Source organism: Myotis yumanensis, unplaced genomic scaffold (genome assembly GCF_028538775.1).
Source record: "Myotis yumanensis isolate MYYU_CA2020_CCGP unplaced genomic scaffold, mMyoYum1.0.hap1 SCAF_10, whole genome shotgun sequence".
Classification (NCBI taxonomy): domain Eukaryota; kingdom Metazoa; phylum Chordata; class Mammalia; order Chiroptera; family Vespertilionidae; genus Myotis; species Myotis yumanensis.
In genome coordinates, this window is record NW_027223761.1 from 21,171,363 (window position 1) to 21,196,521 (window position 25,159).

The window sequence follows — 25,159 nt, forward strand, 5'->3', positions numbered from 1 at the left end:
CACAGCCACTTAAAACTACAGGAAAAAGGACCCCCCCACCCCCCAACACACACAGACACATAAACCCAAACATAAACAGAGCTCCACCACCACTACTCATTTCAAACTTTGCATTTGATGTCCATCCATTTGCGGAGTTAAAAACAAAAGGCTGCTTGTCTGGTGGCCTTGTTGAACTGCCTAAGCCAGCGGTTCTCAACCTGTGGGTCGCGACCCCTGTGGGGGTCGAACGACCCTTTCACAGGGGCTGCCTAAGACCATCGGAAAACACACATATAATTACATATTGTTTTTGTGATTAATCACTATGCTTTAATTATGTTCAATTTGTAACAATGAAATTGGGGGTCACCACAACATGAGGAACTGTATTAAAGGGTCGCGGCATTAGGAAGGTTGAGAACCACTGGCCCAAGTTCAGAATCCGGCTCTGCTGCCCTGTGAAAATGGCCAAATGTTTTTGTATTTCCTTTCCCCTCTGTAAGTGGAATAGTAGTACACCTTCATTATAGGATCTTGGGAGGAGTAGATTTATAGAACTTGGCAAAGCTCTTGGTAAGTTCAATGAATAGTAGCTATTGTTACTATCTGGTGGACAATTTTGGGGGTAACTATCACCCTTCCTTCAACCCTACACCATGTAGTAACAATAACAACCTGTAGAGCAGAGAGTTTAGCAAAGTTTACACTTTTTTTTTTTTTAAAACAAATGTGAGCTCAACTGAAACTGGAGAATGAAGTGTGTGTTCATTCCATTATATAGGGGAGTGGATGGGACCAGAGCAGTTACCTGATTTGACCAAGTTAGCAGAGTGAATAAGAAGAATTGGCATACAAATGTCAATCTTCTGGTTGAAACCTTGTGCTTCTGTTGTACCACATGTCACTCTTACACGAAAAATGTCTTTCAGGGACATTTCCATATAAACTCGCTCACTTCCTGTAAGTGACCTGTCCTTACTCCCATGAATCGAAGCATACCTGCCACCTGAGCGCTCTCTGGGGTGCATCTGGCTTTTAGTTTCAGGGTCGCTTGGGCAGGTGGAGGAGTTGCTGGTGGGCGCAGCCAGGGAGAAACGGGCAGGGCTTGTTACTGATCATGCCTGTGACAAACCTCAAAAGCCCCAAACCCACTATTTCATTCTATTTGAATTCAGAGAAAAGCTCCTTGCGGTGGCTCGGCTGCCTTGGAAAGGATGTGTACAAGGTGACACTGGCTTGGACGGTGAGTGCGATGAAATCTTCACAGGGGCAGTGGCAGCTGTAGTGATGTCCCCTAACTGCCTCCTGTGTAATTCACAGGCATGTAAGGTCTGGGCCTGTGAATATTTATCATCTCTCTCAGAGGGCTCCTACTCAAGTCTCTATCCTCCAGCATCACTTTCTGTTGGTTCATTTTGGTTTATGGAAGTAGGTTGCCTGTTCTTCGTAGATGTTGGTCTTGTGATCTGCAGGTTCTTTCTTGTACTATTATTTGTTAATTATTGTTATTTTTTCACATGAACAACTGTAAACCTACTTTTGCTCCACCCTATATATTCTCCCTTAGCAACAGTGGCATTCTAACTGGAAGCCAGCTTTTGAAGTTAGTACAAATCTATTTGATTATGGAGCATTTGCTACATGCCAAGCCTTTTACATGGATTACTTCATTTAAACCACACAGCCATCTCATGAGATATGGTTTATCACTATCCCAGGATTATAGATGAACAAACTGAGGTTACACACTTTAGCTTGGATAGCCTGGAGTGCTAACGTTCTAGAAAATGATACTTGTCTGAAATTTGTGATGAAACAAAACAGGAAAATGCTGGGATTGAAAAAGAGCAAAGGGTTGCTTATCTGGACTCCTATGTCACTCCCCACTTCTGTTTTCTGTGAGATGTCACACACTGGGCTACCTCAGGCGAGGCCTTCCTCTGTGCTCCTGCCCCTCATACTTGGGAAGGAGGCTTGGACTGAAATGAGGGAAACCTCTTCTACAGGGGATCCCCTATAACAATAGCCTTTTGGTGAATTAAGCACGTTTCCTGGTGTGGGAGCCCTGGGGAAGGCATTGTGGGAAGATTGGGACTGTATGTGAACCAGCCAGGACAAGGGGGCAGGGACACATTTACTGCCAGCCCACTGTGAGCCAGGCACTGTGCTGGGCACTTTATGGAGACTCTCCCATAACAAGTGCTATTGTCATAAATAACTAATAAAATTCTATTTCATTCTGACCACCACTCAGTGAAGTAGGTGTTATTAGCTGCTATCAATCCTTTTGGAACGAGGCTGGGTGTGAATGGTTAAGGCTGGCCTCCTTATTTCATGGGTGATTTGCCGGCTCAGAGTGCTGAGATAACTGGTTTAGTATGTAGCGCAATCCCAAGTGACTGAGCCAGGGCTGCAGATCCCTTTGGATTCCAAAGGCCTTCTGAGTATATTTTTAGTGTATTTTCTGGAGCTTGGGATTCTAGGTCCCGTTCTCCCTGTGGTAGGGCTGGAGTGAGCAGTCTGCTGCCTTGTAGGAAGGAGGTCAGGATTCCAGCCAGGGAGCTTGGTGCCCTGGCCCCTGAAGCAAGTGATGCCATATTTGCTGACTTCACGTCCCACTTTTTGCTAAAAAATAAGGAGTTAAGACTTTTAAGCAATGTTTCTAAAGCTTTTATCAAGTCTTTAGTGGCTACACACTTGGGTTTAGGGACACAACTAGGTTGGGTCAGACCTTGTGCTGCTTAGAGAAACTCCATTTGCTTTCATTTGGGAAGAGAGGTTAACACTGCCCCATTTGCTAGGGTTGTTGAAGGTCATACTTGGTACGTGGTAAATGCTCAAAACATGTTAGCTGTTACTATTACCACCACCATGCCCTTACCCCCTCCCCCTGCTTTCTTATACACGCTCGGAAAGGCTTCCAACCACCCTCTCCCATCCAACCCCATTGAGGCCCACTAGCTTCAACTGTTTTATGGAAAGTTACTCATTAAGTTCATTGATTCTGCCTTTGGAGGTAGCTGGTCAGATGGGGGCCTCCAGGCTCTGGGAGACGCGTTTGTTGCACTGAGTCTCCCAAGGCTGTGTGGAGCTTCCCCATGGACACCTGTGTGAGGCCAGAGCTGCTCTATCAATTCTTTATTAAGACCAGTTATTTTTTATTTATGATGCTTGTGGGTTCATTAAAAATGGCACTCCCTGTTGGGGATACCAGCAAGGCTTTTAGCCAGTTTTTTATCAGGTTGTTAGAGTAGATATGAATATTTTAATAGAGAGAAAGAGCAAAGCCTTCAACAAACTTAATTTGTTCTAGAATCTAAGTGACAGGCTTAACAGGGGTGCCAAGTAATTCAGTATAATCAGCCCGGATAGTGGAATAAGGAACACAATTAAATGGACCATGGAGCTTTTCCAGCAGGTCTCAGGAGGGTTCCATCCCAAGCAGCTGTAAATCACTGTATCCCTGGATCCTCTGAGTCCAGGTAAGGTCTGGTATAGCCTAGGCAGCGTCTAGGCCCAGGGAAGTTTGCAGGAAGCCAGGGGGAGTATTTTTGCAGGTTGTGTTTTAACATTTATAGAATTCTTTTTCCCATGATGCTGATCTTATAAAATTATGTACAAAATGATGGATAAGCTAGGTCACTGCTGTCAATCAAAAGCATATTTGGGTGATGGAAGGAGACTTGACTTGGAGTGGTGAATACACAATACAATATTCAGATACTGTATTATAGAAACTATATAATTTTATTAACTAATGTCACACCAATCAATTCAATAAAAATATAAAAAGAAAAAAATCAAACAAACATATTTGGGGCCTCAGTCTTGATTGCCATCCCAGAGACAGTGGCTGGTTTCTTGGTGTAGTTTTAAATATATCCACTTGGGGGAGCTTTATGATTGACTTTAAAAAATCCATATCAGATTTATATGCCACAAGAGATCCAGATGACTCTCCTTCCCCCCCATCCCCGCCCCATGCACTACAGTGACAAGCAACTGAAGCAAGCAATGGTTGCAGAAATACAATGATAAATCAACATGAGTGGTTTTACTTTACTGGTAATTCCTCCCTCTGGATTTTGAAGTTATTCTTGATTTTTTAAAAGCTTCCCTTTCAAACTCAGATAGTTTAAAGATAAAATAAAGAATGGCAGTCCTTTCTACTGTTTCTTGGATGAGTGTTCTGCATATGTACGCAGACATGAATGCATACTTAAATAAATGCATTGATGTCCCAGTTAATTTTAAATAGCCATAGCACCAGAAAAATCTCCTTTGAAGTTTTATGAACATGGTCAATCACAAGGAAGATAAAATCATAAAACCAAATGCCTGACCGGGAATGCTGTTTTCCAGTATATTCACCATATAACTCTCCGTCACCCTTTCTGTCTCTCAGATAGGTGGGCCATGGAGAGGTCTAATGAAGGACAGTTCCTTGCTGCCTGGGCATATGTCCAGGTTCCAGATGGTCTTTGGGGTCTACCCAGACTTGGACAGTTTTGAAATAATGGAATGATAGTTAGGGTTCCTAATTAGGGCATTTGCTAGAGAATGTTATCGCAATATGGATGCACTATCAACTCATTTTACTGTGGAATAAAATAAAACCAATTATTACCCACATATATAAGTGTGACTCTATGTGTCTACCTGCCTGAACAGAGGGAGCTGGAAGTTGTGTCTCAGGGGGCGGTGGCTTGGTTATGGTCTAAAGTGTAGTCTGCCTGGCTGGCATGGCTCAGTGGTTGAACATCTATATATAAAAGGCTAAGATGCAAAGTGTCCCCTCGGGAGTTTGATCGGGAGACTGGGAGTTCAGTCGCTCACTATGCCATGCGCTGACCACCAGGGGGCAACGCAGAACATGGTGGGTGACCAGTGGCTGCAGCGAGGCGCTGAGGGAGTGAGAGAAGGAGGAGGCAGGGTGGTGGGGAATCTGATCAGTCCCTGATCGATGGTCAGGCCTAGGGACCCTACCCATGTGCGAATTTCATGCACTGGGCCTCAAGTCTACCTATGAACCAGGAGGTCATGGTTCGATTCTTGGTCAGGGCACACACCAGGGTTGTAGGCTCCATCCCCAGTGTGGGGCATGCAGGAGGCATCTGATCAGTGATTCTCTCTCATCATTGATGTTTCTATTTCTCTTTCCCTCTCCCTTCCTCTCTGAAATCAATTAAAATATATTTAAAACAAAAATAAAGTGAACGCTTACTCTGCTTTCTTCTTTTCTCCTTTGTCCTCTTCTTTTGAGTGGTCAGACCATTATAGATTCTCTCCTCATTTACTTATTGTCCAATTATTATGCTCAATAGCTTGGCTATTTGGACAAAGCCTCTTTCTTATTTTTCTGCTCTCTTTCCAGAAGAGGAAAGGACGAGTTCTGGAGGGTCATTCTCAGCTTTCGGGCCCTTTGATGAAGGGCATGCCTATGTCTGAGCACTGCTGCTTCTTTCTGCATTTGCTTCCTTTGGTGCCTCCCTCCCACCTCCAACGGTCTCAGCCTCACAGCGCTCCACCTCTTTCACTGGACAGGCCTGTCTCCTCACAAGCGTTGCACTCTCCCTCATCATTGCCCATGAGGATAGGTCTCAGGTATCCGCCCCAACGAGGACTGACCTCTCCCCATCCACATTTGCTGCCTCCTCCTGCCCACTCCCCACGCCAGACCCACATCGTGGCTGAGCTTGTGTATGTTTATGCACCATGAACATTTTATAGATGCTTTGAGAAAAGTTTTACATAAAATCAGATTAAGGTTCCAGTCTTACATCATTTGCTTTAGCTAAGAGACGCCTGTCTCTAAGGGCACAGAAGGCCATTTGCTCTGATGGCAGCAGAGGGAGGATCTGGGCCCTTAGCAACCCAGCCTAACCCTACTCTCTTAAGCTACTCCAGTGCAACCCAGGACTGCGAGGGGAAGGCTGCTGCTTTAATACACTCCAGTGCCTGCCAGGAAACTTAAGTCATCAAGATCAACCAAACTGACTAGGTATATATAACTGTGCGTATGTTAATTTTCTACTGCAAGTAGATGATTTTTTAAATTCTAAGGAGTCAGCTCCTAGGGCTACTGTTGCACATTAACCTATTCTAAAATGTTAGACTTAGTGTCCACGTTCTTAGTACTGCCTGGACGATTACCATATTCTCATTCCTTATTATGTGTTGGGTTCTGTGCTGAGCACGTCATGTACGTTGTTTTATTTAGACTTCCTAAAGACCCTGTGACACAAGTATGATTAGGCTCATTTTACAGATAAAGAAATGAGGACTCAGAGAGGTTAAGGCATTTGTCCATCAGGACTGGGGCATTGCACAACTCCAAGGGGCACCATTCACATTGTTGTCTATGGAGATAGTGCCCTCTGGTGTTGTGCATTCACAAGGTGGCCCTGCTGGGGTTAAGTCTGGGATTTCAGACTCCAGAGCCTAAGCTCTTCATTTTATATAACTTTATTAAAACTTTTCACTTCTCTAAGCTACTTTATTTCTTCTGTTTCTGTCTATATATTTGAATGTCAATCCATCCATCTATGCATCCATCCATCCATCCCTGCCTCTCTCCATCCACTCAACCAGTCATCCATTTAATGGAATAAGTGAAGGTATTAATTACAGACATACCTTGTTTTATTGCTTATCACTTTATTGTGCTTCGGTGGTGTTGCATTTTTTACAAATTGAAGGCAAGATCCTCCCGCAGCAAAAAGATTACAACTCGCTTTATTGTGGTACTTGCTATATTATACTGGTCTGGAACCAAACCCACAGTGTCTCTGAGGTATGCATATATCTATAGAAACTGAATATCCAGCTCCTTGGCATATATCTGGAAACATTAATTTTCTAATGCCTACTTTCATTTTGAAGTTCATTTGAAAGTAAAACTTTGATTATTGAATATTTTAAAGAAATTATAAAAGAAAATAATTTTCTAGTCACCCATATACCCACAATCCAAATTTCATATTATGCCATAGTTGCCTGAAATTTCCATTGTCCCTATTTTTTAAAGAAAACAGACCAGTGTGAGTCAAAGCCTCACCTCCTCTCTTTCACATCTTTCTCTACCTTAAAGATTGCATGTCATGTCCATGTCACATTCCCACACATGGTTTTATACATTTACTACATCTGTATATATCCATAAATAATATTTGGTATTATTTTGAGTTGTACAGTTTGTATTTACTATCAATATGCTTTGCAACCTGCTTTTGTCCTTTAACACTATATTTTTTGAGATTTAATCATTGTGATGCATATACGTCTAACTGATGGGCAGTTAAGTTGTGTTTACTTTCCTTGCTATTAAAAATCCTACTAGAGGGTGGGAGTGGGTGGAGGGGAGACATCTGTAATACGTTCAACAATAAAGATAAATTTTTAAAAATCATACTGTAAGTGAACATCTGGGGACATGTCTCCTTGTTCATATGACCATGAGCTTCTGTGGTGTAGATATCCAGGAGAGGAATTACACATCTTCAGCTTTCCTTTTCAAAATATTCTCCAAATGGCTGTGCCTGTTTAGCCCACCAGCACTGTAGGAGAATTTATATTTCCCACATCCTCACCTACACTTGGCATTATCTAGTGGATAGCAAATGGTATTTCATTTTGATTTCTATTTCCTTGACCATCATTGCATAGTTATTTGGGTCATTCATATTTCCTCTTCTATGAAATGCTTATTCATAATTAATATCCTTTGCCTATTTTTCTAGTAGTAATCTCTGCCTTTCTTATTGATTCATAGGAAGTTTTTTGTTTCTATTTTATTTATTTTTTCTAGAAACAGATCCTTTGTCAGTTAATTGCATTGTGAATACTTTCTTCCAGTACTCACTTTTCTTTTAACTTGGTTCTATTTTTATACATCTTTGTCACCTTAATTTTATCTTTGAAGATTTTAAAGAGGTAAGTTATTTCATTACAATACCCTTTTAAAATATAATGGGAGTATACATAGGTAAATTTCTCCTACCTTTATACAAGAATGATTTGACATTATTGAGCTCTATGAGCAAGGCACTATATAAAATATAAGCACTTTACATGTATTGATCAATCCTTTTAACAACACAAGGAGATAGGCACTAATGCTATCTCCACTGAAAGATGAGCAAACTCGGGCCCGGAGAGATTAAGTTATTGCCCCAAAGTATGCAGTGATTAAGAGATGGACCTAGGATCAGAATCCAGGGAGTTATTTCCAGGGCTTGTATAACCACTAAAGGGAAATGCTTCTCAATGTCACACTTTCTGCTCTCCAGAGCTCACTTGACAAGAGACATGCAAACAGGCCTCATTGTGCAGTGAGACAGACTAAAGTAGCACATATTATTAAAGGGGGTGGCAAGGACTTCTTGGAAGAAATAGCCTTTGAGTTGAGTGAATGAAGGTGAGATATTTGTGCTAGAAGCTAGACAAAGGGAATGGTTGTGTGTGTGTGTGTGCACATGCTCTCTGTAGGAAATGGAAAAGACATTCCAGGCAGAGGGAACGCTATGTGTAAAGGACAGAGCACAGAATATTCTGAGAATTGTGAGTGACTCAGTATATTTAGAAGGTGGAATTTATGGGTGGAGTGATTACAAATGAGGCCAACAACAGTGCCTGGTATTTGGCTGCCATTATTATCTGTTAACTAAATAAATGAGCAAAAGCTTTTAGTGTTACAAATGCAATCATGAGGCAAGCTCTGTCCCTATAGTTTGTCCCTTATAATTAGCAGTGCTCCCCAAACCTCTTTAGTTTCAAACTTTGTCCTTGAACATATGAGGAAACATGTGAGTCTTACATCCCTATATCAATAAACACAATTTAGCATGCCCAATTCAGCCTTTTGCAACTGAAGCTCTTTCAAGTCTTCTAGGTAAGCATTCAGAATGTTATAGGTCATTGCATATTACTGGTCATTACCTATTACTAGGTCATTACTGAAGCCGTTGATACAGTTTGAGATTTATTTGCAGAATTCTGCTTCTCTTATGTTATAACCTATCCTATATAATAAAGAGGGAATATGCAAATTGACCATCACTCCACCACAAAGATGGTGGTGCCCACAGCCGAGGTGAGGTGTTTCTGTAACACAAGATGGCTGTGTGCCCACAGTGGAGACAGGGTTTCTGTAACACAAGATGGCTGTACCCACGGATGCCCATGAAATTACTTAATTATTTAATTATTTCATGGCCCATGAAAGCTGTGACCCCGCCCAGCGGGGCTTGATAAGGGTGGGACCAGCCGGGTCTGGATCTAGCCCAATAGGAGTAAGGGCCGGCCAGGTCTGGGTCTCGCGTGATTTCGAGGCACACGTGGGTGGGCGGGGACTTGACTCTGAATCCCATGGTGCACCCCGGACTCTGACAGGAGGAAGATTTTCATATACATTTTACTAATTTTCTTTCATCTCTGACACTTCTATTATAGAGAAAAGGCAAATAGCAATATTAAAATATTTCCTCTAATTAATCCCCTTTTAATGTGCACAAATTTTGTGCACCGGGCCACTAGTAACCTCATAATTGCCCCTCTTCTTTTTCAGGGATCCTTCCACAAGTCCATATGACTGCAGGGACACTTTCCACTTCCCTGTCTTGCCACCCACTACTTACATAGCTGACAAGCTGCTATGTTATACCATTGTGCTAGCCTGAGCAGGCTGGCATTCAGCCTAGCCCCAGTGATATAAAATGAGGGGGTACAGATATCTTTTCTAACAAGACTAGCAAAAGGCAAAATCCTCTTTTGTTTGAAACCATTAGAAGTATAGTCTTGAGTTCTTGTTCTTTCAGAGAAACTGTGGGGTGAGTCCTTTTCTTCCCCAGCTCCCCCCCTACACCCTGGCTGCTGTAGTTCTGTATGGAGTAATTGAGCAAATGAAATACCAAACCTGTAAAAAAAAAAAGGTAGCATTATCAAAGTGAATGAATGAACGCTTACCTAGCAGAACTGTAAGATGTGGAGAACTAGGAAGACAAGTTAATGATCTAGAAATTGTATAGCTTTGCTGTCTTAGAATCATGGCAAATGAAACATATGGCATTGGGTCATTTTTTGCATTGATATGAAAAGAAAATGAGTTTATTTTACAAATAAATGAGTTTGTGTTTCTGTTTGCTATTCATGACTATACTGTTTACTTCTCTCGAAATAGAAATATGTCACCTAAATATTAAATATAGAGAAAGATTTCTTCAGCTATTAATGAAGAATTTTTCTGTACATGCTGTGCTTTCATCCACTTCAATAAACATTTTATGTTTTTCTCTTCATTTGCTATTACTTTGCCTGATGAGGCTGTCTGTGAACATCTTAAGGAAAAAGGAGGGAATTGTTGAAAAGACAGACATGTTAAAATTGTTATTTGCCTGGGTATTAGAATTTTAAATTAAAGCCTGGAATCAAATTCACTTCATTTTCTCATGGATTTTAAGGTACAATAGTGTTTCTATTTCCTATTTTGAAATTTAGAATAGGCCCAGAATTCCACTAAAGTTTCAATTAAAAAATCTATCACATTTATTGTTGTCATTTCAGTGGACATTTATTATTTTTATCTTTGCAGTATCCTTACTGCAGACGCCTTCTTTTCCCTGTAGAAATCAACTATTCCGTCTTCTTAGTTCATGTGACCCAAATCTGGTAAATCAAAGTCCAAAGTAACTTGGTAAACAATAGGCTTATGTCGGAAGCCAGGTTAGTCCAAGTCAATTACAACTTTGAGACTAGAGAACAGACAGAGGCCAAGCTGGGCTCCTGTGTGGTGACAGTCTGCCTGACTGAAACCAGGCCAGAGAAATTGATCCAAAAGATTGGGAAAGATTCCTGACTATGTTATTTGATCATTCATGCTTTAAGTGAGATTTGCCCCACCACTAAATTTCTTATTTTTCCCCCTCAAACTATTTTGAGTTGGTTTCATCCACTTACAGTTGGAAAAGTTCTGGCCAATGCACTCATCATCATTTTCCTCAGGGAGCATTTGTTTAATACTTGGATCATTCCATATTAACCACTCACAACTAATACAAACACATCTACACTAATAAAAGAGAAACATGGTAATTGGCGTACGACCGCTACCCTTCCCATTGGCTAATCAGCGTATCCTTATGCAAATTAACTGTCAGCCAAGATGGCGGCCAGCAGCCATGCACTGAAGCGAGCAGGGAGGTTTGCTTCCTCCAGGAACTGCAGACTCCAACGTTCCCCGCCTCACTTGCCAGACTCTCAACTGCAACTCTAAGCAACTATTACTATGTTGCAAATAAGAAGCTAAAAAAAACGGCTTTCAGTCAGCCCCGGACCACAACATTGTATCCATGTTTTCAGCAGCGAGGCCTCAGAGCTAAAGCTGGCCCAGAATAAAAAAAAAAAAAAAAAAAGAAAACAAGGAGCAGTTGGAAGCTTTTAGTCAACTGCCAGGGGGAAAACAGCCCTCAGCCCCTCAGCAAGCCTGGCCAGGCACCCCAGTGGGGACCCCCACCCTGATCCAGGACACCCTTCAGGGCAAACCAGCCGGCCCCCACCTGTGCACCAGGCCTCTATCCTATATAGTAAAAGGGTAATATGCCTCCCGGCACCGGGATCAGCGGAGCAGCGAGGCTCCCGGCACTGGGATCAGCGTGACAGGGGGCAGTGCCCAAACCCCCTGATCAGCCCTGCTCTGTGCCTGATAGGGGGGGAGCTCCCCAATCCCCCGATTGCCCTGAGGCTCTGTGTGTGACAGGGTGCAGCACACCAACCCCCTGATCGGCCCTGCTCTGTGTGTGACAGGGTGAGGCGCCCCAACCCCCCGCCCCCACGGGCCCTGCTCTGTGTATGACAGGGTAGAACCATAACCTCCCCTTTGGCTCTACCCTGAGTGTGGCAGGGTGCAGTGCCCCAACCCCTGATCCACCCTGCTCTGTGTGTGACAGGGGGCGGTGCCCCAGCTCCCCTATCGGCTCTACTCTGTGAGTGACAGGGGGCAGCGCCCCAACCCCCCTGATGGACCCTGCTCTGTGAGTGACAGGGGGCAGCGCCCCAACCCCCTGATTGGCCTTGCTCTGTGAGTGACAGGGAGCAGCGCCCCAACCCCCTGATCGGCCCTGCTCTGTGCATGACAGGGGGTGGCACCGCAACCTCCCCATCGACCCTGCCTTGAGTATAACAGGGGGCGGTGCCCCAACCCCCCAATCAGTCTACCCTGAGCGTGACTGAGGGTGGCATGGCAACCTCCCGATCTGCCCTGCTCTGTGCATGATGGGGCAGCGCCCCAACTCCCCAATCGGCCCTGCTCTGAGCCTGACCAGGGGCTGCACTTAGGGATTGGGCCTGCCCTCTGCCACCTGGGAGCAGGCCTAAGCCAGCAGGTCGTTATCTCCCGAGGGGTCCCAGACTGTGAGAGGGCACAGGCCGAGCTGGCGGCCCCCCCCCCCCCCCCCGAGTGCACAAATTTTTGTGCACCGGGCCTCTAGTAGTATTAATAAAAGGGTAGAGTTGAAAGGGCCACCTTGTCCAGTTTCCCATCTAACCAGAACTCCCTTCCTGAACATCTTTCATGACATTTAACCTAGAATACACATAATTTCTTCAAGGATTTTGAGATTCAACAGTGTTTCCATTTCCTATTCGAAGTTTTAGAATATATTTGAAATACCAATCATATCTCTACTCTGTCTTCTTAGCTCACAGCTACATAACCTCAGTTCCTTCTCCCGTCTTTTACAAAATGATATATCTGGACCACCTTGATTGCTTTCACCTCAATTTACTTCTGTTTGTTAAATATCCCCTTTAACAGGGGACCTGCAATGAGTTAGCTTTTCCTGTATTTTTCTCTAGACTGGGAGGGGGGCGGGGGGGGGGGGGGGGCGGGGCGGGGGAATGTCCAGCCCACAGGTCATATAAGGCCTGTGAAGTCATTTGGCCTGGCCTTACCAAGACATTAGGGGTGAATTTATTAAATGTTTGACCAAATACTGGTATAGTGGGCTAATTTTTAAGTTGATAATTTTGGATGGCCCATGAATGATGTGATACAGTAAATACCCAAATGGCTCTTGGCAGAAAAAGGGTCCCTCACTCCTCCTCTAGATTCTTACATGAATGCAGCCTTATTTTTGGGTTTCTATGTCCCATAAGCTTGCTGATACTTTTTTTCCCTCCCTCTCATCCTTGTTTTTGGAAGAGTTCTTAAGCCAGGTCTGTGTTTGAGTTTGTAGTTTTAATTATTGAATCTACATTAAGACTTTGCAAGCAACCATAATCCTTTGTTCCTCTAAATATCCAACCGTGTGTGTGTGGGAGGAGGTATTGTTTCACTCATGTGTTTCTGGCTCATTGGGACCTTTGATGTATAGAATGATATGAGTCAATCACTATCACTTAGGTCCCTGAAACAGCCCATTGATTAGATAAGAGTATTAATTTCATCAATTAGGAACTGCATTTGACAACATTTTAGGGTCACACAACAATTGTAATGTTTCTCATTAAGACAATTTCGCACAGTCTCAACTGGCATGGTGATTTTGGACTCAGAAGGTTAAAGGTAAAAAGGACCTGATAGAGCTTATCAAGGCCAAGGTCCCCTTTTATAAATGAGACTGAATTAAAGGTGATTAGGCCGAAGGTACATGGAGTTCATGACAAAACCAGGACTAGAACTTGGGTTTTTTTTATTCTCCCTTACTATCTTTAGTCTCAGATTTGGGAAATAACATTGGTCTGCTATGTTTGAAATTTGCATATTACTTCCTTTTGGGTATTTTCATAGCAAGGACTCTTTTGGGGGTGGGGGCTTCTCCAACTGTGCATGGCACCCTCCTATCTCCTCTCCCAACATCCATAATCTCTTTCCCACTCCCAAACCATTCAAAGGTACTCAGCCCAATATTGCTGTGGGCAATCTAAACCTGAAAAATCAGATGAGATGGATGTTCCAAAATCCAAACCAGCTGGCACTTGAATCAGGATGACACTGTCCTATCAAGACTCAAACACTTTTAGAACTTTGTTTTGGTGGCAGCTACACATTATATTTTACATTTGTTTAAATCCCTTGGGTTTTTTAAGGATATTTTTATAAAGAATCACGTCTTTGCCTTAACTGGTTTGGCTTAGTGGATAGAGCGTCAGCCTGTGGACTGAAAAGGGTCCCAGGTTCAATTCTGGTCAAGGGCATGTACCTTGGTTGCGGGCACATCCCCAGTAGGGGGTGTGCAGGAGGCAGCTGATTGATGTTTCTCTCTCATCGATATTTCTAACTCTCTATCCTTCTCCCTTCCTTTCTGTAAAAAATAAATAAAATATATTTTAAAAATTCAAAAAAAAAAGAATCACATTTTTACATTCTTGTCTGATCTGGAAGCATATTGTCCCTCTAATGTTCTAATCTTACTAGGAAGACATGTCAGTTGGACTGTATCATGGGGAATCAGAGCATCAAAGAAGAAACAGCCAGTTGGAGAATCTCAAACTGCATAAACATAGACCTATCGAGGAGAAAAGATCATATAGAAGGAAAATTATGATAAAATAAACTGAGTGTAAAGAATATTTAGATACCTGGTCTGCAAAGAAACATAAACCAGGAATAGGGGTTGCCTCTGGGAGGAGGGATGGATGGATGGAGATCAGGATAGGAGGGAGAGAGATGTGTAAAATCTGGACTATGTTTTTGAGGCCTTCCTTTTCAAAAATAACTGAATGAAAATAAAATAAGTATAAAGTGCTACACATAGTTTCTTTACCTGGGGCAAATATTTTTTAAAAAAGTATTTTTATTGATTTCAGAGAGGAAGGGAGAGAGAGATAGAAACATCAATGATGATAGAAAATCATTGATCAGTTGCCTCCTACATGCCCCTGCACTGGGGACTGAACCCTCAACCTGGGCATGTGCCCTGACCGGGAATTGAATTGTGACCTCATGGTTCATAGGTCAACGCTCAACCACTGAGCCATGCTGGCTGGGCAAGAAGCAAATGTTTTGTTTTGAGAACTTTCATTGTGTTTTTCAGTGCTTCGAGCAAATTTGGGGAAAAGAGTTATGGAGACATCTCCTTTAGCCTTATTTTCTTGACTTATTAAGTAATATGGAGTTTTCTTTGGCTAAAATTTTGTTGTTGCTACTCTTAAGGATTTTTTTTTCACCCAACATATCTTATGTCAGTATTTTCTATGTTGGTACTAATTGTTTTTTATCACCCTAAAGACTTTGACAAATAAGGAATATTCAATTTTCCATCTTCCTAGTCTTTTTGCATAATATATGATATTTTAAAAATAGGCCCCCAACCCCCCCTTATTTTCATCACATTTCTCTTAGCTCTTAACATGTGGTCACCTTATGTAATGGGCCACTTTTGCTCACTCTAAAGGTAGATTATTTGGCTGTATCAGTGTGTGATGGATTAAATCAGGGTTTGTGACTATAGGTTTTACATTGGCATATATGAAGATAGCAGTTCTCAGTAGGTGCAGATTAATGGAGATTTTTCCATTTTGAAAGACATGATTTTTGATGTGTCTGCCATGGTTTTGCCTCCTCTGGAAATAACACCAGGATTGCCCTTATTTGTGATAGGAGAGAGACTGCAGGAAGAAAAGATGTTGGCTTCAAGGTAAAGATTTTGGCAGATCCAATGCCATCTCATTGGTTACAAAGCCTTTCTGGAAAGCGTGCAATTATTCAGCTTGCACAGCACAATTAAGCAAACAATTCATTTCGTCTCTCTATTGATATTCCATTTCTGAGGGACGGGGATGGCTCGGGAGATTGGAAATGAGAGCTGCAGCCTTTCCCCTCGACGTCTGTGGTTTGGATCTGTTCCGTGGGGTAGTGACCACATGGTGTCTCCATCTGATGGCTGTGCAGTGACCCATGTGAAACAGATTGGGGTTTCAGGCCCATGGTGAAGCGGTCACATCTCAACATCCAGGATCCCAGCTGGCAGAAATATGTGAGGATTATACCGACATGGTTCTATTCAGTTTGCGCTTGAGTGAAATTCATATTGTGAAAATCCTACTTGCAGTAAAGTGAGCTTTAGAATATCTTTAAAGCCCTGAGTGAAGGTCTCAGCCTTCTACTGTGTCTGATAAGTAGCACATTTAGCTTGTTTACTTTGGCTCAGAGTCTTTAAGAATCTTTATGGAAACGTCTCCCAGTTCTCACCCACGTTTGTGAATGCCAGGATAATACATCTACTCGTGGTTATTACAAACTGCCTAAAGAAACATGGTACTTGGGTACAGCATTCTGTTTACATTTTGTAATAAATTGTGGCACATGTTGGTAGTTTTAGATTGCATGAGGCCTCTTGTGAATAAAACAGATGTGCTTATAAAAGATGTGCTTATAAAGTGCCATTTGGACCAAAGATATTTCCTAACCTAGGCTTGGGGGGACATGTTGATTGACCCTCTGGACTTCCTCAGTATGTTTTTAAATGTTTTTATTGATTTGAGAGAGAGAGAAAGGGAGAGAGAGAGAGAGAGAGAGAGAGAGAGATCGACAAGTTGCCTCCTTACCCACCCTCATCTGGGATCTAACTCAAAATCTAGGTATGTACCCTGACTGGGAATCCAACCAGTGACCTTTTGTGCATGGGAGGATGCTCAAGCAACTGAGCCAAGCCAGCCAGGACTGCATTTAACAAGCTTCTACACATGTACACACACACACACACACACACACACACACACACACGGATTTACTAGTACTACTTTTTTACCTTTTCTTGTTGGAAGAATCCAGATGTGGACCTCAGTTGGAGAAGGAGGAGGAGGAGGAAAAGGAGGAAGGAGGGAGGGGGAGGGGGAGGGGAAGGAAGAGGCCCTGCTGGCCCCATAACGAGAAGAGGCTCCGTGATTGGTCACCTTATGGACTACTTTCTAGGGGTCAATGTGTCTGGTCAGCTCAGTGCGTGCCTACAGCTCTGGCCTGGCGTTGGAGGAAGGGGAGCTGATGGTTGTATTGAAGTGGGCAGTTAGCCTTTAAGTGAAAAACAGGTGCTCACCTTGTTGTAGCTTGTGATATTTATCTGTTTTAAAGACAACTGTGGACTCTTAGGTTCTCTTGAGTTCCCGTGAGGAGTAGGTCATTATGATGAAAGTATTTTAAAAGCTTCTTTGCTTTCTTGGCAGGAAAAAATGAATACACTGGAGAAAGGCATGGGAGAAATAGTAGGCTTGGACCCTTCATCCTCTCCCTTTCCATTTTCTGCTCAGCCTGATGGGGTAAGAGGCCCACTAATCCTTTGACTGTGGACTGAGTCTCTATGCAGCGGTCCGAGTTGGTTTGGGACACAGTGGGGTTGGACTTGTGATAGCCCCCTTCATTTACTGCATAGTAAGATGCCAAGGGTTGGCTGTTTCATTACCTGATTAAGGCTTCTTATTTAAACTGCAAGGTATCACTTAAACACAAAACGAACTGGAAGAGAGTTAAATTGGATCTTTCTGTTGACAAGAAAATTATTGACTCTCATAAACTCATCAGTGAATTACAGAAACACAGTGGGATGTTTTTTCAGCTTCTTTGGCAAAGGCTGTGCCGGTACTTTTTGCACATTATTTGAGAAGAATCTTGTGGGAGGTTGTGGAACTGATTCACTGGCTTGCAGGAAGACCGATTTGACTTTTATCTCCTAAGGTTGACAATAAATGCTTTTATTCAGTTTAGAGGAGGAAGGCTTTACCTTTTTACCATGACTCATAATTTCTAAGCAGTGCTTTACAATGACGTTCAGGGGAAAGTGTTACCATATCTTCTCTTTTAAAGCCATTTTCTTGCCTTTTTTTTTTTTTTGTAAATGATAAGCCATTTTTTTCTCTAAAAGGGCTTGTCTTCTTGTCACTGTCTTCTCTGTTTCTATGCCATTGTTCCTCTATCCTAGCTTCTCTTTTAACGTCTTTTCCAATCTTTGTCAAAAGTAACATCTCTTTTGTCTTCCATTTCTCTTCAATTTTTCTGTGAAGACTAAGTTTTCTTCTTGTTCGTTCCCACTGTTGTCTTTCTTCTCTGTCCATCCAGAGTAGGTGCTGCTCTTTGTGAGCTCATATTGTTCGAACTCCCTACTTATCATATCAAATATCTAAGCCTTACTAATCGCTCCTGATCCTTAAAAGTTTGGGTATCCTCCGATAACAACCAATTTTGGAACTGTGCAACATCAGAAAGTCCAGGTAGTTTATTGTTTTCTTGTAGCTCATTTACTTATTTTGCAAGCAACTTTGTTCTCTTTCATAATTTCTTTCCAAGTCTACTAGTAATTTTAAACTGGTAAGATATTGCCTGTACTTAGTCAATTCCATCCAGGCACATACAACTTCATTATTGCTGGTGAAGTAGCCATCTTTGTTTAATCTCTTCAGAATATCTTTGCATGAATGGTATGCTCTTAAATGTGGATCATGGAGACTATTATATTTGTTTTCCAAAAGTCGAAAATAAAGAGTAATCAGGTTAAAACCATAAGAAGGTTGAAAACGCCTTTCACTTAACTTTGTACTATAGTGTGAAGTATTGCTCCCTGGGATCCCAGGCAGCTTGACCCCAAGACGCAGATCCAGTAGTGAGCTGCCCTGACGCCTGGAAAGGTATTTCTCTCTGTCTTTCCCTCTCTCTTTCACATCTCCACACTGCTGGCTGTCTGCAGCCAGGCTGCTGGTGGCCATCTTGGTGGCGGCAACACTGGCAACAACACTGGCAGCCTTAGAGCGGGTGCTGAGGTACAGCTCCATAGCAGGCCCCTCGTTCGTTTTGTTTCCAATGCCTGTTGGCTATGAAAGGTGCAGGTGAAACCCTGGCAAATAACCTCTGTATTTTTATCAACATACAGATGTTTCTGGGAAGTGGTATAGGAACAATGCTGAATTCCATTCCACTGCAAGAGGAAGGAGCGGGACAGGAGACGGGTTGCAGGGAGGCCACTGCTACTGAAGGCCATGGTCATGGTAGCAGCCCCCCTTTAACCTTCTTTGATATAATGTTCCCTAGACTTTTATATCCTCAAAGGACTATTCTTTCTTGCAACACACTATGGGGAATCTAGGTTAAGATGAACTATACAGACAAGAAAGAGAGGATGACATTGGATAGCAGGATGAGTAAGACACTTTTAATTCATACTTGCTGATCGCAGGGACTCCATTACCACTTAATGAAGAGGAAGCATGTTACCGCCTTGATTTTGTCTAAGACCCTTTCTGTTTCCCATGTTTGCAACCACCACATATTTCAGCTTAGGAAATAATTCAAGTTCAATATGATCAGGGAGGTGTCTCACTTTGTTAACAACGGTCGGTTGTGGAGCTAGCTGTTTGCCAAAGGGAACCTCCTTACCATTCATGACCTCGGTTGCAGGCTCCTCCTCGGCCTGGGTCCTGGTTGGAGCGCATGCAGGGGCAACCAATCAATGTGTTTCTCTCACATTGATATTCCTCTCTGTCTTTAACTTTCTCTTCTACGCCCTCTAAAAATCAGTAGGAAAATATCCTCGGGTGAGGGTTAAAAAACAACAATAACAAATGTGGTTAAATTAGATTCTTTTAAAAACATTCCAAAAAATATAACTGATCAGAAAGTTTTATAGAACTGCATACTTTCATAAAGTTAAAATACCCATCAAAAGTATATTAGTGTACTACAGAAAATTAACACATGCAAAGTAATGTAGGCACATGGTACTTTAATTTTTTCAGGGGCCCCGGGGTACCGTTATCTGCTCTTTGCTGGGAAATCACTCATCATGTAGCTATTGGGGAAAGGGAGCACTTGGGCTCCTTTTCTGGGAGCAATCCAATGCAGTATGGATATTAATTAAATTTATTAAACAAATAACACAGCGACTCGGGGAAGCAGGGGTCCATCTGCCAGCTCTGCAGACAGATCTCTGCAGAGATGCAAGCTGAATGGTAGTTAAAGCGAAGTTGCCGAGCTCAGCAGATGGGCTCTTGTCTCCAGTGGGGGAGATTTGGTGGCGGTCCAACAACTCTTTTCCCCCTCCAGGTTTTTGTTCCTTGCAACTGTGATTGAAGAAGCCCTTTTCTGCCTTTTCCCAGCCTTGTGCCTCCCCCTCCCCTTTGTTTATTTGAGCAATGTTTAAATCTGAGTGATTTGTTAGAGAGGCAAGTCCCGGCTGATCTCATTTTGTGTATGTGCTGTAAAGCTCAAGCAGAAAATAATTAGGAGAATGTAATCCCATTGACTTTGCACCCTACTTGTGTACATTGCAGCAGCTCAGCCTCGTGCCCTGGAATAAAGTCTCTGAACAGATTCAGATATAGTCAGTATCTCCATTCTCTGCATTTGGAAGTTCATATTGCTCTGAGGTTATTATTCTAAAAATTGTATCTTAGATTGCTTTTAGATTTATATGCCTTTGAAATAATGCAATTTAAGGATTCTTGTTTGGTTTGGTTTTCCCTCCCCCCCTAATGTCTTCATATTCTGCTGTCAAGTGTCTAGGTGCCTTAAATCCTAGTGTCTCCTTCACTTGCCATCTGGGATGAAATGTCGTTGACAAAGTTAGATCAGCACATTTGTGATCGGCTGTGTCTTTTAAAAAACCACTTTCCCACCTCCTGACCCACCTCTCCCATAAAAAGGATGGTGAACTTGAAATCTTCCTGTAAAGAAGGACCACTTTGGTTTCAGTTGATTATCACTTCCCAGCATTTTGACCAATTTTTAACAAAAGCCCACTTGGACAGAATTTAATGCTAGGATGTAAGATTTGGTGGGAAATCATCTCTACACACACACCCCTTTCCCCTACCTGAACCTTTGCAAAAATTATTTTGCAGAAGGTTCTCTTGTCTTTGGCCATATATCCTCTTGCCTGGAATCAATGCCTTTCACAGGAGAGGAGTGGGTGGGGGCGGGGGGGAGGGGGCAGAAAAGGGGAGCCACCCAAGCCCTACTAGGCAGAGTGTGTGCTCTCTTGATGGCAAAGTTTTAGACTAAATACTGTAGATGCCACCTTGGGCTGAGTCCTGAGTGCCCTTACCTTGGAGAGATAGGTTTGGTTTTGGCCAACCTGCCAGTGGGATAGATTAGCTGAGATAAAGACACTTCTGTGGAATAGAAACTCCTCCAATCAGAATGATCCCCACCCAACCCCCCACTTCTCTGCTAGCAGAGATCTTCGCTGGTTATAGATAGAATTCAAGGAGAAGAGCTGATGAATCTGGGAGTATGATTTTCCCCAGGTGTACTGAGTTTCATGGGGATATGGAGGTCAAATCCTTAATCCGGCTTTGTCAGAAGGACCAACAAATGGGTCCATTTTCCCGGAGCACAACAAAAATCTTAGCCAGCAGAGCCTCTATCCAACCAGGACAGTCAGTTCATTTCTGCTGCAACTGTAGACCTTTGGCCAAGTCCATCCTTGGTGTTGGTCCGTGTTTATGCTTTTTTGAACCCAACTTGAAACCTGAATTGCTTTGGTTTGATCAGAGATGCAGGATTTTAGCTGATGTTGTCAGATTGCTCCTCACTGAGATTCTATCTCTCCCTCAGGCCACGCCAGTATTAATAATATGAAGTTCTATGTTACTATGGCGAATTGTTGGGATTAGATCAGGGGTGGGGACCGTCTGGCCTGCACGCTGTATAAGGCCCAAGAAATCTTTTGGTCTGGCCCTGCCAAGGCATTAGGGGGAAGTTAATTAAATGTTTGATCAAATATAGCAGGCTAATTTTTAAGTTGACAATTTTGTATGGCCTGCAAATGACGTTATAAATATCCAAATGGCCCTTGGCAGAAAAAAAGGTTCCCCACCCCTGAATTAGGTGGAGATTTTTGTTTTTCATTAGAACCCTGCCAACGATTATTGTGAACTCCAAGAGTTATTGTTACAACCCCATCCTTTATGGAATTTAAAAAAGCTCAGCTTAAAAGATAGTCACGAAGTAGCTGGTGAAAAATGTTTGTTTACTGGTGAATCATAGGTGAACTGCCAATTTATTTCTCTAATTTGTTGGAAGTCAAAATTGGCTGGGGTGGGGGAAAGATTCGACATTTTGAATTCATAGGCCATTTACCAGTGTCTGCACTGTCTCTCCTTCCACCCCGGTGTACCTGGACTAATTTCGTTCTCTGATTTAAATCACAATCTAGTTGCTCTGGCATCTCAATTTAAGGGAAGATTGGACGTTGTTTTTCAAAGGGAATTGCAAGTGTTTTACACTTGTCGGAAAACAGATTGTGGCTTCTTTCCCAAGGATAAGCTTAGAAATTATGTATAAATCTTAGGGTTTCATTCTTAGCAAAATGTTTTCAACCCTCTTGTCCACACATTAGTATACATGAACAACACACAGAAAAAGCCAGGGAACAGCCTGACAGACAGTGTGAATATTTCTGGTCTGCTTCCTGCCCCTGCCATTCTGCAGGACACATTTTGTTTACTCTGCGCTTCTAATTGCTTTATTGCAAATTTTGTAGGCAGCCTGGCAATTTGGGATGGAATGCATAAAAAAGCTTTTGACTGGGGGCAAAGTCAACACTCATCTGTAAGGAAACAGAGAGTAGCTTTACAAATAACAATGCATTTTTTAATTGCTTGAGAAGAACAGGCATTTTGCAGATGTGTTCATTTATTTGGCTTTGGTGTACTTTTCTTCCAAGAACTCAAGTGCAAACTTTAAAAATATTCATTCCAGGGGCTCCTGGACTGAATAATTTATAAAAGGAACCAGGATTGTGAGTACCATCACCAGCCTTGTATAGTCACTGTCTTCAGAATTAACTGCTGTGGCTGTTCAAAGCATGGCCCTCACTCTCTAGAAAAGGGACTGAAGAACAATATCTTGGAATGAAACACAGGCCTGGCAGCCCAGCTCCTGAGGTGAAAAGGAAGGTTCATGGTCATTGTCATCCTTAATGATCTCACAGCCCATTTCCCACGTCTCAGTCTTATTTCTGGGACCTTGTCTGTAGTTTTTTATAATCCTGGACCCGATGAATATTGGTTGATTGTCGGTTTGATTTGCACTTGGCTTCTAGGAGCTGAGCAGAACAACCCAACACTCTAGGTTGTGGCCTCTGGCCAACTGAGTCTTCTCCGTTCTGGAATACCTTATCTTTGCAATGCTTTGGGTCACTGACTTTGGTTCTTATAATCTAGTCTTCTGAGGCTGAGCTGAAAGGAGAGGAGGGCCTTCCTGATGGCTAGCATGATTCTTTTGTTCATCTTCTACAGTAGATTTTGATTCAAATTCAGAGTCATACAGTCAGAAGTGAATTTATAAGACATCCAGCCCATCTCCCTCCCAGTGATAATCCATGTTGGAGGGGGGACTTTAGGGTGAGTGTGTGGGTTTATGCTGCTTGTCAAGTTGTAACAACAGACAATTTACCCCCACATTGTTGTAGTTTTCAATTTTGTGAATTTCAAATGTTTTGTATGTTAGAAACTTATTTCTTATACCAGCGATTTTCAACCCTTTTCATCTCATGGTACACATAAACTAATTACTAAAATTCTGTGGCACCCAGTTACGTGTATTGTACCCAAACTCCAAGGCAAAACATCACAAAGATTAGTTGTTGGGATAATTACTTAACATCTCCTAGCATCAATTTCCTCATCTTTAAAATGAGAATTGATATGCCGTAAAGATTAAATGGCATGATGTATGTGAAGTCCTTGGCATGGGAGCTGGCACATAATAAGTGGGTACAATACACATAATTTATTTGTCATAGATCTACAATCATTGTAAAGTTTTTAGTTTCAGGTAAATATATTTCATAATAAAATACAATTTTAAAAATCAATGAAGTGATCATTTGAGTCATGTGGCCAGATTTGAGATGCCCAAGGAGTTAGATTAGTCAAAATTCTTCCTGGAGCATAAACCAAGTGCTTTGGAAAATGGCACTAATGTTGTTAGACTCATTCAGTGTAATGTTTCAGTAGATCAATACTCTGTGATTCAAAAAGCCCAAGATTATCTGATATTCCTAAAAGTCCTGGGCATAAATTTGGCCTGTAAGTAAGTTTGATTCTTAAATAGATCTTAATTTCTTGTTATTTCCTGGTCCTATTCTGGCTCCAACACTGACCAAATATTATCTCCTTGCAGCTTCTGGTCTCACAAAGGACAGGTGAAATAGGGTGAAGTGCTTATGCAAATTTATCACCCCTTCCAAGAAAGGGCTTTCTTCTATTTTGAGATTTTTGTTGGTAAATTCAGCAACTATTTTTGGAGAGCAATTGACCTGAGAAAATTTAATTTTTTTAAATCACGTACTAAAATGAGACCTTTGTTTACTTAAATATTATTCAACCTAAGTGTAAAACACACTGCTAGGGCCCTTTAAATTTTTTTGTTAGATTTTTTTAATTCAAATATAAAGACAATTCAAGTGAGAAACTTTAGTGCATTGATTTTGTTCTTTGAGTCATTGCACTGTAATTAGCTGAGTTGCGTTTTAAATGTAGCAGGAGAACATCTTTCTTGTCTGTTTATGTCAGGAAAAAAATGGCTAATGAGCACTTATCAAAAAGATGAACATTTTTTCATTAGATTAAGTAAAATCAAAACAGATTTATAATGTACTATTATATTTCGGCTTGGAATAAATTGAGCAAAATAGCGAATATTTTCACAGCTTCCTGATAATTTATTTGCATGGCAGGATCCTCCTCCCCCACACACTTAGACTTCAGGAAAGGGCCCATTTATGGCGACTTTGTGGAGTCAGAGCTCATTCCCAAAGGATTGGGAAAGCTCTTAACATTATTTATAAAATCTGAGCATGAAGCAGGTATCAAAATGGATTTTCTTTGGATTATGCCAGTGAGCTTTGCTACTTAATGCGGTTCTTTAAAATTATTTTAAAAAATTACTTCCCTCGACTTTCTCATAGTGGTCAGTCAGAATGCCACCTAGTACTCAGTATCACTCATGCAGAGATTTCTTTTATTTTGAGATTTTTGTATGCGTTCAAGTAGATGAATATTAGCCTTGTGTTGCCAAAAGGTACAGATGATGAAGGTTGATTCCTTAGGAAAAATTTAATGCAAAAATGTACAAGTTTAAGAACTTTCTCCTTTTAAATGTCATTTAGATGGCAGGTTATTTTCAGGTCATCAAGGATTCTAAGTCATTACTTGTGCTTCCATTATGTGAGAGTTAAGTCTGTCTTCGTCA

The 25,159-nt window shown here is 41.9% G+C and overlaps 1 protein-coding gene across 3 annotated transcripts in view; it reads left to right on the top strand.

Annotated features, from left to right (window-relative positions):
- Window positions 1-25,159, top strand: part of LOC139018989 (uncharacterized) — a 121,473-nt gene that overhangs the window by 20,772 nt on the left and 75,542 nt on the right. Inside the window, exon 2 of one of the 3 annotated variants that reach the window (XM_070428108.1) lies at window positions 17,140-17,232. The exons of the other annotated variants lie outside the window; for them this stretch is intronic. The gene's annotated coding sequence lies outside the window, so the exon portion shown is untranslated. The remainder of the gene's footprint in view (window positions 1-17,139; window positions 17,233-25,159) is intronic. 3 annotated transcript variants of the gene reach the window in all.